Consider the following 15,596-nt stretch of genomic DNA (forward strand, 5'->3'; position numbering starts at 1 on the left):
AAAGCCCTTGATGATGTTTATATCCTTCATCTCGAGCTGTGATTACCTACGACACTCGCCCTGCAGACTCGTACCTACAGTCAAATCACAGCTGTGCAGATATTCAATATAACCGCATTCTTCCTTGTGCAATATTGCTTAAATAACACATACTGTGGAACAGACTCATCTTAATATGAGCAACATACACTAATACATAATTACTGATCATTTGAACAACTCTACTGCTGTAGTGTATGTTTTGTAAATGGGCTCTCTGTTTCTTTTTGGTTTGCATTATGGTGGTGCATAACAAAGATGTGTGAAACCTCATAATTATATCCTAGGGTAACAGGAATTTATTTTTGAGGATAGCAATTTTAATTGCATTAGTTTTAAATATTATTTAGGCATGCTAGTAATTTTGTCATACATACTTTTTGAGAGAAATCACAATTATTTTAAGAACTACATTCGTTAAACAGGTAAGTGTTTTTACAATTTAATAACTGTCCCTCAGTGGTGGAATGAACTTCCAGCCTCAATCCTGACAGCAGAATCCATGACTATCCTCAAAAAAAATATATCTAAAGACCCACCTCTTCCGTGAACACTTAACTAACCCCTAACTTGCACTATTTGTCCATGTAGTAGACAGTTATAGAAGGGATTTATTTATAATTGAGCTATCTGTTATAACCCAGATGAGGATGGGTTCCTCTGGTTCCTCTCAAGGTTTCTTCCTCATATTGTCTCAGGGAGTTTTTCCTTCTCATCGTCACCTCTGGATTGCTCAATAGGGATAAATTCACATATTTACAATTTATTTTGAATGTATTTATTTCTGTAAAGCTGCTTTGTGACAATGCCCATTGTTAAAAGTGCTATACAAATAAAATTGAATTGAATTGAACTTGTCCCCACTCAAACAAAAAAAAAAAACTCTGCACTTACACTGGCTCTTACACCTCTGTGCACTTTGCTCCTCTAGCACTCAATTAAAAATCTTGCATGGTATCAGTACTTACGCTGTATTGCCAAAAGTATTGGAACACCCCTCCAAAGCATTGAATTCAGGTGTTCCAATCACTTCCATGGCCACAGGTGTATAAAATCAAGCACCTAGGCATGCAGACTGCTTCTACAAACATTTGTGAGAGAATGTGTCGCTCTCAGGAGCTCAGTGAATTCAAGCATGGTACTGTGATAGGTTGCCACCTGTGCAATAAGTCCATTCGTGAAATTTCCTCACTACTAAATATTCCACGGTCAACTGTTAGTGGTATTATAACAAAGTGGAAGCAATTGGGAACAACAGCAACTCAGCCACGAAGTGGTCGGCCATGTAAAAATCACAGAGCGGGGTCAGTGCATGCTGAGGCGCACAGTGCGCAGAAGTCGCCAACTTTCTGCAGAGTCAATAGCTACAGACCTCCAAATGTCGTGTGGCCTTCAGATTAGCTCAAGAACACTGCGTAGAGAGCTTCATGGAATGGGTTTCCATGGCCGAGCAGCTGCATCCAAGCCTTACATCACCAAGTGCAATGCAAAGCGTCGGATGCAGTGGTGTAAAGCACGCCGCCACTGGACTCTAGAGCAGTGGAGACGTGTTCTCTGGAGTGACGAATCACGCTTCTCTGTCTGGCAAGCCGATGGACGAGTCTGGGTTTGGCGGTTGCCAGGAGAACGGTACTTGCCTGACTGCATTGTGCCAAATGTAAAGTTTGGTGGAGGGGGGATTATGGTGTGGGGTTGTTTTTCAGGGGTTGGGCTTGGCCCCTTAGTTCCAGTGAAAGGAACTCTTAATGCTTCAGCATACCAAGACATTTTGGACAATTTCAGTTTGGGGATGGCCCCTTTCTGTTCCAACATGACTGCGCACCAGTGCACAAAGCAAGGTCCATAAAGACATGGATGAGTGAGTTTGGTATAGAGGAACTTGACTGGCCTGCACAGAGTCCTGACCTCAACCCGATAGAACACCTTTGGGATGAATTAGAGCGGAGACTGCGAGCCAGACCTTCTCGTCCAACATCAGTGCCTGACCTCACAAATGCGCTTCTAGAAGATTGGTCAAAAATTCCTCCTAAACACACTCCTAAACCCTGTGGAAAGCCTTCCCAGAAGAGTTGAAGCTGTTATAGCTGCAAAGGGTGGGCCAACTCCATATTAAACACTTTGGATAAAAGCTTCTGCTAAATGAATAAATGTAAATGTAAATAATTATAGCCCAATTGTTATATTTACAATGACTGTATTTAGTTTTCACTAAAGTTTTTGCTCATTATCATGAAAGGCTCTATTATATATCGTCGTATATAATCATATACACACACAATCTCATTAAATATGTGTACTGTCATGTATTAGTACTGAAAACAATGTTGGCTGCACAGTTGTGCGAAGTTGTGAATTTGACCTACAAACTAGAAAGTAAAAAATGCTCTACCTACTATATCATTACACATAGTATGTAAAGATATACAGGAAATTAGATTTCACTTATCTATACCAGTATAATACATCATGATTTCAAATTATTGTGCTGACATGAACTCTCCTCACAGTGCTATAAGGTTCCATTTAGGCAGAATTTCTCTCAGATATGGGAGGGAAAAGTGTTTAATGATATAACGTGAGCGTTAATCAGAATCCACAGCAGTCTGAAGAGGTACGAAAGTGAAATATTTGTTAAAAAAAAAAAAAAAGAAAAAGAAAAATCAGGTTTGAACTCATAAAAAGCCTGTACAGAATCTAATATCTACTAGAGAGCCAATTACTTTCAGGAAGGGATGAAGATTATCTGGAAAGCACAAGCCATTAGTGAAACTCACTGGTATCAGTTTGTTTCAGAAGAAGTACAAAGGCTAAAAACATGCAAGTATTATGTCTGGGATTATATTAATTTAGTCTTTCATTTGCCAAATCATACGGCTCTGAAAGACTCTACGGCACGCTTCCATGTTATGTTTGTTTACTTTGCCACGTGTGTTTTGTTGTGGTTCGTGTCCTGTCTCCACCCATGTCCCGTCATGGTTGTTTCCCTCAAATGTCTTGATTAGTCTTACCTGCTTTCAGTTTGCCTCGTGATCAGTTTTATATTCAAACCCTTGTGTTTATTTGTTCGGTGCGAAGTATTGTTCAGTATTTAACCACCTGTCTTTACCGAGCCGTCTGGTCCTTGTTGTTATTTCCCAATTCTTGATTTTGTTCTGCTTCCTCGTTTACGTTCTTTGGATTACCTAGTCTTTGTTGTTCTCAAATCGCCTGACCACTACCTCTTTCCAGTTACTGAAATTGATTCACGTTTTGGATTTGTCTGCCTGCCTCTCTAACAAACACATTAACTGCAATTGCAATTACACTATTATACCATGTTATTTTATTTGCACTACTCATTCTATGTGCAGTGGGACTCCTCTGTGTGATACCTTACCTTATGTTGCTGTCTTGTATGTTGTATTTGTTTGCTCGTTTGTAATTACTACAGTATATGTTACTGTACGGGCATGCTACTGTGGCATGTACTAATTAATTTAGGAAATATTTGACCATAAAGTAAACCTGAAACTCAGAGTTTGAACAATCTGAAAACTGCAGTCTTTCCAGAAATGAAATTATTGTCGCATATCACCCCAGAATCACAAGGAAGTTCTAGCATTATACAATGAAAAAGGGAAAAACTAAATTTCCCTCCAGTCCCACTGAAAGACTTCGCTCCTATCTCTACATTTGTAATCTATTCTACTTAATGATAAAGCAACATTAGTGAAAAAAGTATAAGGAATTATAAATTTACAGCAGGAAATTAGATTTCACCTGGATTATCAACATCATCCTTATCAGTCTCTGTCTTTTTAAATCTTTGTGTGCTATCTATTTAAATTAAAGGTGCCAAACTCAATTTTGGCCAACATCTGAATTTTCATCATTTTTGGCAGTTTTCCAGAATTCATTTGCAGTATATATATATATATATATATATATATATATATATATATATATATATATATAGTATATAATGATATACTATGTTCTGGTATAAAGAGCAGCACTGTTTACTCCTAACCAAAAACATCCCAAAGGGCACACACACACAAATTCCTCATTAAAAAAGACTGAAATTGTGTAGGAACACGACATTACTTTGCACATTACAGTACATACATAGACCTGCAGTAAACTAACAAACTTGAAGCATAATGAGTATCGCTTGAGTGTGCTTCTGCCAGGAAACTCAACACACTGACATCAATAGTCATCAGTATGAAGACATCAGATTGACATAAAACGTCATTTCTCTGCTTTACAGTCATACACAGTGTGTTTCTCATGTCTTTAACTGCACTTTCTCATTTCCTTTTCTCGCTGCTTATCTCATCCCTCTAAGCAACCCAGGAAATGATGTCAGAATAGACAGAATCAAGAACAAAAGTGTATACCAATTGAGGCGTCCTCGCTCGCTTAAGTATCACTTTTCAGGGACTTTTTGTGAGTTTCTATAACCATTGTCTCATCTGTTATTTGTTCATTAGGGATCTAAATTTAAATCTACATCCAGATTTGTTCAGCTGTTCATCTGACAATGTCTATTGGTAAAATCTCTAAACAAATAAAATAGAATTGAATTGCTTTGCATTATTTGAAGAGGACGGCATAAAATGTCATAGAATACAGTGATCCATCCATCCATCCATTTTCTGTACTGCTTATCCTACACAGGGTGACAGGGAGTCTGGAACCTTCAATACTGTGATGACAGTGCATAAAATAATTAATTAATAATTAATTATCGCACAAAAGGCACATATTGCACAAAAATGCACATATCTGCACTTTATATCGGTGCTGTCAGACTGCTGCTGCCACCATCCATATGTCCATATGTGTATATATATATATATATACAATGCCCAGCCAAAAAAAAAGTCACCAGCTGTTGATTGGATAATTACTACAGTGATTAATGTGTTTCAGCTGATAACAATTCTTTTAACCCTAACTGATGCAGTTAGTAGCTTCTCATTTCGTTAACAACCTTGTTGGAAGATGTATCCCATGCTCATGGAAAAGATGTTACTGTGTTTCAGAAGGGTCAAATTAGTGGCCTGCATCAAGCAGAGAAAACAACTAAGGAGATTGCTGAAATTAAGAACTGTCCGATGCATTATTAACACCTGGAAGGATAGTGGTGAACCACCAACTTCATGGAAAAAATTTGGTTGGAAAAAGATCCTGACTGACCATGATCAGAGATCACTTAAATGCTTGGGTAAAAAGTAGACAGGAGAACTCACAGCTAAGTTTAAGAAGGGAAGCACATGAAGCGATGCATCTATCATGCATAGTGGCCACTGTACAAGCCTCTGGAGGGAGTGTTATGATCTGGGGTTGCTTCGGTTGGACAGGTGTAGGCTCAGCAACGTTATGGGGCAATAAAATGAAGTCAGCTGACTACCTAAATGTACTGAATGACCAGGTTATCACATCAATGGATTTTTTCTTCCCTGATGGAATGGGCATAAAATCAGGGCTCAGATTGTGAAAGAATGGTGCAGGAAGCATGAGGAATCATTTTCACACATGAATTGGCCACCACAGAGTCCTGACCTTAACCCCATTTGGGATGTGCTGGAAAAGACTTTATGGAGTGGTTCGACTCTCCCATCATCAGTACAAGATCGTGGCAAAAAATTCATGCAACTCTGAATAGAAATAGATGTTGTATGAAGTTTTTGAAAGAGTGGCATAGCGAATGCACCATAATCAAAGCTAAAGTGGTTCAATGATATATTAATGTGTGCGACTTTTTTTTTGGCCGGGCAGTGTGTATATATATATATATATATATATATATATATATATATATATATATATATATATATATATATATATATATATATATTCTTATACACTGTTTTTTAAATCCCTTCATATATTTTTATGTAATATTTTTCATGTATATATTTTTTGTGTATGGTTATGCATGTGACAAATAAAATTTGCATTTGAATTTGAATTTAATTATTTGGCCCCTCAGATAATCTCTCTTAGCCATCAAACAGTATTTTCCCAGAACTTTCCTTGGAAAGTTTGTGCCAGTATATACCCGCCTTACAAGTTTTATTTATGCAGTGTGTATTTGGATGGTAGGGGACAGTGCATATGATGTATAGGCATTGCGATCACGGTCTTGAGTCAACTGGTAACATTTTACATGGTTGTTTGATCCACACCCTGAAAAATGGCAAATCCGAATCCACAGCATCCTGAAGAGGTACGAAACTAAAATATTTGTTCAAAAACAAAGACAAAAACAAACAAAAATGTCACGTTTGCATTCATAAAAAGCATGTACAGAATAAAGAATCTAGTATCTACTACACAGCCAAACACTTTCAGGAAAGAAGTGCTAGAATTGCCCTGGGCCACTCGTTATGGTATAAAAACATGGTCTAGAGCTTAGAGTGGTATAATATGTGTATTGTACATAGGTTTTGCTTTTTGATTTATATATTTTTGGACATCTATGAATTTTAAAGTCTATGTTTGCTTTTTTTTTTTGCTGTAGTCTGATACTGTAATCTATGTTAATCAAAGCAGAAGTTATTTTAGATCACAAACGTTCTGTGTGAGTTTATTTTGCTTAGTTAAAAATGGCTTTCTTTACAATCAGGACAATGTGTGTAACCCTTCACATAGGCAAATTTGAACACTTTCTACTAAATATATATGTAGTTCTGAAACCTATAGTCTTTCCTGCACCGAAATTGGTGGTTTATTTATACATATCATACACATAAGTAAAAAGTTGTGGCATTGTCCTGTAAGCTTCCATTTACGCAGTATGCCTTTGTATGGGTGGTAAAAGTGCACTACAAAAAGGCAGCGCTGGTCAGATAACACTCGTCAGTCACCTGAATAAACCAGTCATTTCACATGGTCGGTTGAACCACATCTTGAATCCTGAAAAGGTAAAAAAAAAAAAAAAAACAACTATAACCTGAAATTTTGCTTTTTATTTGTTATTAACTATATGTACTATTTTACATATACTTTATATGCTATATGAAGGGCTATAACACTATTCATTTTTAAACATATATATATTTTTTCAATTTTGTTTTTGATTAACATCAATAAACAGCTCTTTCTAGGGAAAAGAAAGACTAACAGAAACTGTATAAACTATTAGGTGATAACATTTATTATACTGTTATATGTTATATTATTTATATTGTTATATTATATCTTATATTTATTATATTTTAGAACATGTATCTGTTTTCCAGATATTGAAAACATGCAGTATTACATTCACATGGGACTATCTCTGCTAAGAGCATACATATCCTTATATATTCATATGAAAATTCCAAATGCTTATTTGTGAATGGTTAACATGACACACACACAGTGCAGCATTTCATTCATACAGTTCATTTATATTCAGAGAAGAAGTGTTGGTCTGTTTTTTTGTTTGGTTTTTTTTTCATTAAGTTGGATTGTGCCTTGAATGATTAAATAACGAATTCCATGCCGTCACTGCTCCTAGTACTGTTTGGATTCTTGCAAAATGCATAAGCGCATCACATTTCTCAATTTAATGATTTTACTCAGTATATCTGATAGACACACGTATATATTAATATGTGTTGTTGTTTAACAAATTAAAATGTATAATTTGTTGGGAGGCATTTATTTAACATTTATGGATAGAGTCTCGGTTGTCAGCGCTTTGTAACAGTCACACTCCTTTGCAGTTTCCCAGCATAAGAATGTATTCAGGGAGTTTCTTGGTAAAATGACATAAGAGCGATCCAACTGAGCAAGCAATGTGTGTGTGTGTGTGTGTGAGAGAGAGAGAACTGATACTGAGAGAGATACTGGTGAGGGAATGACCAGTAGCTGTAACATAAGTGATAACAGGAACTAACTTGTCTCTCAGATGTTCCACCTTAAATTTAATTAAATCTAATTATAAACTGTTAAAATGTACAACATCTGGTACGAGCGTGGTATAAGCGAAATAACACGTGACAGGTGATGCAGTTATACAAAAATAATGCACTTCGTGGGGGATACACCATCAAAAGTGCCAAAAAATGAGCATGTGAACGTTGGAACTGAACCTTGGAGCAATGGAAGAAGGTCTATTTACAAACTATTCAGGAGCTACTCATTATTTTTGTCAACTTTTTAATGCAAATACAATACAGCTTCCCTGCTTCTGAGCACTCGGCTCTGTTCATTCCACCATGTCAGAGGCAGCTCCATCTTTAATGGGAAAATCAGTAGACCAACAGAGATTTAAGACCCACTCCCTGAAACAAATATGCCAAAAGTTCAAAAGTTGGAAGCAAAAAAGATAGCAGAAGCAAAAGAAAGATTCCAGAAGCAAAAAAAAAAAAAAAACTGTATCAGAAAAATCTGCAAAATGAGTGTGAATCTTTTTGAAAATTTTATTTCGATTTGACTCTCATTACTTTTGCATTTGCAAAATATTTTTTTTACATTTTGCTAATTAATATTTTTCTTGTGGATTTTATTATCTTATTGGAAACTTTTGGCACAAAATTAACTCCATAAAGGGCATCTGGTTTGATGTGTCCTGTCACGTGGACAGCCAGGTACTTGCGTTACCTGGGGGAGTGATGGCACCTGGATGCAGGGGAAGAAGACAAGCCGGTGGAGGGAGTGTGATGCTCTGGGCAATGTTCTGCTGGGAAACCCTGGATTCAGCATTCATGTGGACATCAGTTTGATACATGCCACCTACCTAAATATTGTTGTGGACCAGGTACACCCCTTCATGGCAATGGTATTCCCTGATGGAAGTCGCCCCTCTTAGCAGGATAATGCACCTTGCCACACTGTCAAGTGTTGCACTGGCCTCCAAATTGCCCAGATCTCAATCTGTTCAAGCATCTGTAGGACATGGATCCACCTTGCAACTTATAGGATTTAAAGGATCTGCTGCAACATTCTCCTTGAAGCCAGAAGGGGGAGCAATGTCCTCCACAAAGCCAGGTGTTGGAGCGACATACACCGCAAAGTCAGAGGGGGGGGGGCGACATATACTGCAAAACAGGGGGAAGGAGCATTGTCCTTAGCAGAGCAAGGAGGCAGAGTGACATCCTCAGCGGAGTAGGAAGGTGGAGCAACGTCCAAAGTGGAGCTGGGTGGCGTAGCGGCATCTGAGGCAGAGCAGGGAGACGGAGTGACGCTCATGGTGAAGCCGTGAGCCACAATGACATCCTCTGTGGGGCATAGGGTAGAGGGACATCCTCAGCTGAGCAATGAGGTGGAATGACACCTTCAGTGGGGCAGGGAAGATAGGAGATGGTTCCAGCCTGGTCAGGAGCCCCCTCCTGAAAAAATTTCCTAAGGGGATGCATGGCTTCGAGCCATTCCAATGTGGCATTGAACCAATCTCCCTTACCCCGTTGCTCCCACATCAGGTCGTTTGTCTCCAAGAGTTCTTGTTGGACATTGAAAAAATCTGCCGCATCCTTTTGTTAGGTTAAGCTGTCTGTCAGGAATTGGTGGAGCAGGATGATGCAAGTGCAAAATAGAAGCAAGGGCATGGCACACACGAAACAACAACAACAATGTCAAAAGCTTGACAGAGGGTTCTACACAAGACAGGACTTACATACCAGTGTTCATTATCCCACAACATGATTCAGGTGTGCTTGACCTTTCATGGTGTGTGACGTGGTCTTGTGCTGTGCAGTGGCTGATGGGTATTGTAGTTCAGTGCCTTTGGCTCTACCCTTTTTTTAATGGTTCCTGTTGCTGGTAGGTCATTCACGTGCAGGAAATGAAGTAATCTGAGGTGAAATACCTGCTAATGCCTGAATCAATTTTTGCCTTTATAGACTTCAAAATCCAACACAAAATCATTTGAACTGGCAAGAACAAAGACTTCCAATCCTGTACAAGAAAAATGCCTTCCCTGGCCTTGTTGGAGTCTGGTCATTTCCTTCCATTCCTTGGAATATCATTCATTTTGTCTTCCTCAGAAATATCAAGATCTTTTATTATATTGAGTGATTATCTTATCTTTAAGAATAAATTCATATTCATAGACTTGATAATGATGGGAACCATCGTCTTTACTGCCTAGCCTCGAACACTTTGTTATCTATGTACTGTTAGAAGTATGTCCAGGGCCTCCAGTCTTTTTGACTGTGGTCAGTGGTGTCGTGTATCATACTCTATTCCACTGTAGGGTTGAAGCTTAATTCAAAGGGAAAAGGAGTAGCACAAATTAATATACATAAAATTTTGAATTTATGCGAATAGAGCATGTGTGTTTTTATGTGTGTGAAAATGTACAGCTGAAGTGATATGAAAAGTTAAAGGGACAATCTGGCCAAAATTTTAAATGTGACCCTCGATATATCTGTTGTAAACATGCCTACTTGTGCCTTAGAACAAGGATGTAGAGGGCTCTGTATTGAGAGTTCCACATTTGAATACTGGGGAAACCCCCTCCAGATTATATATCTTGTTGGTGGACACAAAATTTGAAAGACTACAATTGTTATGGTGGGTATTTGGGGGGTATTTGAAAGGGGTTGCTGCTCACTAGATAATGGTATGTTCAGGGAAGCCAGCTAGCTAGCTTGCTGGTGCTAATAACCAATCACTTTGCTTTGTAAGTAAATTATTGCAATGGGGCGAAAGGATTTCTCAAGCGACAGAAATGTGTTGTCTAAATGATGTTTTTGAAGTAGAAGAAGAATCTTGCTAAACATTTATGGTCCTTTGTAACCTTGGGGAACTGAAGAAGTTTTGCTAAGAGGAATGGGCCAAATTTGAACCATAATGCTGCAAAAAGCTAATTACTACACACTGTAGATGTCTCAAAGCTGTAACAGCTTTGCAAAAAAGTACTAATGTTTGTGATTTGTGGTGTCTAAATACTATATTAAACATACTCTTTTTTTTGTTCATATGTATAAGTGCAACGTCAAAAGACATTATGTGTGTAAATTTGTGGAAGTATGTGCTGGAGGTATATTAGACACTGGATGGTGTGTAACATCTTCCTTAACAACAGAGGAGTATTCCTAATAGGGCAACAGGAAGCTATGCTTTTGTAACTCTTGTGGTTAAATCATATGAATAATCAGTGAATAATCTTGGCGTGATAACTGACTCCAATCTTAGACTTGCAGCTGGAATATTCATTATGGTCTAAAATGCAGAGATTGTTTTTGAGATTGGTTCTGGAGCTTAATGTGGTATAATATGTGCATTGTACATAGAATTCAGGCTAAAAGTTTGCATATACCTAGACTAAAGACATTCAAATTCAATTTTTCACAGTTCCACTTACGATACATTTCTTTTGGCAAGTCAGTTAGTGCATCACTTTTGTTCATGTCAGAAGTTATTTTAAAACAGTTGATTAGAGACAGATTTATTTTGGATTTAATTCACTATATCAGAATTCACGATGACTGTGTCTTTAAACAGTCTGGAAGATTCCAGAAATAGATGTAATGACTTAGCAGCTGTCTTTAGAGACAGTGCCTTTTTTGCCCTTGATACCATGGCAAACTCCAAGCAACTCTGCCAATACCTCAGTAAAAATTGTGGACCTACAGAAGTCTGGTACCAAAAACAAAACTCTTGGGATCACACAGACACTGCAGGGACAAACAAACTTTTAATTTGAAGAACACCATCCCAACTGTGAAACATGGTGGTGGCAGCAACATGTTGTATGGGTGTTTTGCTGAAAATGGGGCTGGTACACTTCAGAAAATAAATGGCATCATGAGGAAACAACACCTCAAGATATCAGCCAGAAAATTATAATGTGGCCACAACTGGTTCTTCCCGCAGGACAATATCCTAAGCACAGTTATAACATAATCCTAAGCCAAGTTATAACATAATCCTAAGCAACTAAGCAATATCCTAAGCAAAGTTATAACATAATCCTAAGCAAAGTTATAACATAATCCTAAGCAACTAAGCAATATCCTAAGCAAAGTTATAACATAATTGGCTTAAAGACAAAATACCACTCAAAGTTAACCTTATTGTTGTATTTTATAGAATCGGCCACCCTACAATATTCATATTTTAAGTACTAAAATCAAAAGTATAACAATTATAAAAGTATAATAATGTTAATTCTAACATTACATGATTTGTAGCATCTGTTTACTTTTTTTTAAAGTTGAGTTCCTCACATACTGTATGTGTGGCAGCCTGAGGAAACCCTTTACATGGTCAAATTTTAGGACTTTTACTATATAATGTATATAAGTAGTTTTGAAAATCCGTCTTTTCTGAACTGAACTGAAACTGGTGGGTTTTTTATACATATCTCAATCACAAATAAAGTTATATCACTGTAAAATGAAAAGTAACCTGCATTTAAATCAGTCTGTAAAATGTTTAGCAACATCCTTAGTGAAATCCTTCAATAGTGCCATGATTTTCAATCATTGTATTGAGAAATCTTGTCACATAAGTTTCCATTAGTATGCCACTGTATGGGTGGTAAAAGTGCATGATATAAAGGCAGTGTTTTTTGGATAACACTCATCAGTCCCATGAGTAAACCGGTCATTTCGCATGGTTGGTTGATTTACATCCTGATACATCCTGAATCCTGAAGAGGTAAACAATTTAAACACTTGTTCAAAAACAATGAATTTAGCATATATATATGCTAAACATATTTACATGTTATATATTCTTTATATTCTATTAATTATACATGCTGCTTTATTTTTACTTTATATGCCATTAACTACACATACTATTTTACATATACTTTATATTCTATTTACTATACAACTATACATACATTAACTATACATACTATTTTATATATACTTTGTAAGCCATTAACCATATATTCCATTAACTGTATATGGAAGCCATATGACAGCTCACATTTCTACATGCCGTGAAATTGCACATGTAAACTTAAGTAAACAAGTGTGACATCAGAGATTGTCACAGCAACTGTAGCAGCGGGCCATAAAATGCAGATATTTGCCTGTGTTTGGGGGAAACGTTGGGGTTGAGGATTCACCAGGGTAAGAAAAGGTGCTTGAGAGAAGAAAGACCGAGGTGTCACATTGACTACTTTCTCCATAAAGGGTCAAATCAGTCAATCAGATACCACATACACAACTTTTCAAGCAAAACATTTCCCAAATAGATGCTTAAAAATATCAAAATAATAGATATACAGGTCATAATAAAATAAAAAGGACGCTTAAGTCTATTCTGGTTGTCAAAGATAATCAATAGTTAAAGTGATGAACTATGAACACTATGTGATTACTCTGCTAGGGGCACATGTATGATGTTAAAGGTAAGTGACTTCATACATCCACTATAAAATTATAAACTTACTTCCCTCTTCTTAGTCATTTTTACAATTACGTTTGACCAGCTGGTTAAAAGTAATTGTAAAAATGACTAAGAAGAGGGAAGTAAGTTTTGAGAACTGTTGGATATAGAGTGTTGTGAATGAAAACACACAACGTCCATTGTCAAGAAGTTCTGAGAAACAAAGGACAACAAACTAAATACTAAAATACAGTAACTGTGATCTTTATTGAAGCCACTATTGAGTGTCCAAATACTTTTTGCGTGATTATGACCAGTATCTATCTACTGCTTTTATATTTTTTAAAGATAACACTATTTTTTGGGAAATGTTTTGCTTGAAAAGTGTGCTTTTGTGTAAATGTTACTTGGTTTGACATGTTCTTTTCTAATGCAGTGAAATGCACACACACACACACACATATATATATATATATATATCTAATGTCTAAGTTTGAGCTTATAAAGCACCTGCATTGAATAAAGAATCCTGTGTCCAGCACAGAACTGAACACTTTCTTTCAAAAAGGGAGTGTTAGACTGGATACTGAGCTATTAATGGGTTTTAAATGGAAATTTTTCAGAATTGTTCTTTAAAGTGTTCTGATACTCAATGTAGTATGCGTCTTATTTTTTTTTGTGAGCATCATATGTCTTTGTTAACTTTCAATAGAGGGAGAATTCACGTGGAAAAATGAAGGGCTTCATCACAAGGCAGCATGTGAGTTTATGGAGACTGACAAAGCAAGTGACTGCTCAGGATCCCATAATGAAGTACTTAAGAAAGGAGATCCCACCCTATCCAACTCCAGTTGAATTTTGGGTTTCAAATGTAGCGCATGTTACTGACGAGACAGGATTCAAGGGGATAATGAAGTCTGAGCAGTTCAGGCCCCCTAAAAGGGAGTTCTCATGGTGGGACTTGAAAATTAAAAAAGAGGAGATACGATCAGCAGAGAAAAACTACATGAGGAGGAACTTTTCAAACAAAGCAAAAGAGCTGAATGAACAGAAGCCGTTTCTGGAGAAGTTCACCACATCACCTCTGTTCCAACTAAAGAAATCTCGCTACGGCAATTATCGCTTCACACTTCCCCTCGCTGAGCTGATGGAATGGTACAAGGAACAGAACTGTGGAGGAGAAGAGCCCATTCTCAGAGTGTACGGGACCATCACCTACAAACAACAGATTGTGTACACCGTGCTGATTCACAGTCCTGAGGATAACGAGCGTTTTGGAGGATACCCGCTTCTTGTAGCGAGTGAGTGGGTTCGTTATCAGGATGGGAAGATTATCTGGAAAGCACAAGCCATTTGTGAAACCCACCAGTATCAGTTTGTTTCAGGAGAAGTGAAAAGGCTAAAAACTCATCTGTTTTATGTCTGGGATCATGTTAGTTTAGTCTTTCACTTGCCAAAAAGTACTAAACTTTTTAAGGCCATGAAAATCCCCAGACAACGGCTTATAGAAGCCCTCGAGGCCTGTAAACTTGATGAAATAGATCTCTCGGGGTATCGAGGTCCTAAAAACAAAAAGGAACGCTTCTTGGAAGCAAAGATAAAAGTGAATGAGTTGAAAGAGGATATGAAATGATGAAATAAAATGGAGGTAGACCAATAATTGTAAATGATTCGAAGAAACAGTTAGATAAGAAAGAAGATGAAGGTCAAGCAAAACAGTGAAAATGCATTCTTGTGTAGAAACTAAAAAATACTACTCAAGACATCATCCATGTTGTTGTATTTTATAGAATTAGTCACCCTACAGTATTAAATATTCACTAATTTCTATAAACTATGAAACTATGACAATATTTTAATATTTTCTAATAAGTTTTATTCTAAACAAAACTATTTAAACAATACGTAGTTTTTAATATGACATGTCTATGTTGACTTTTTTTAAGATGCTGTAATATATGTTAATCAATGGAGATGAGCTATAAAAAATATTTTAGATCATGAACACTCTGTACGAATTTGTTTTTTTTTTTTTTTTAAGTTAAAAATGCTAATATTGAACTACAGTCTTTCACACAAATCACAGTTGCAAGTTCTAGCATTAAAAATTTCATCCCAGTTCCAGGGAAATTGGAACTGTATTGGTAGCTGTAGCAGTAGTCAGTAACATCAGGTTTTTTGTTCATCCCTTTATTTTTGATCAATTATATTTATCATGTAAGGCTTTGTTTGAAACTTGGATGACATAAATTCTTATTATATATTATCATCGTGTTTCATTCATTCGG

The sequence above is a fragment of the Pangasianodon hypophthalmus genome, chromosome 10, assembly GCF_027358585.1.
Source record: "Pangasianodon hypophthalmus isolate fPanHyp1 chromosome 10, fPanHyp1.pri, whole genome shotgun sequence".
Lineage (NCBI taxonomy): Eukaryota > Metazoa > Chordata > Actinopteri > Siluriformes > Pangasiidae > Pangasianodon > Pangasianodon hypophthalmus.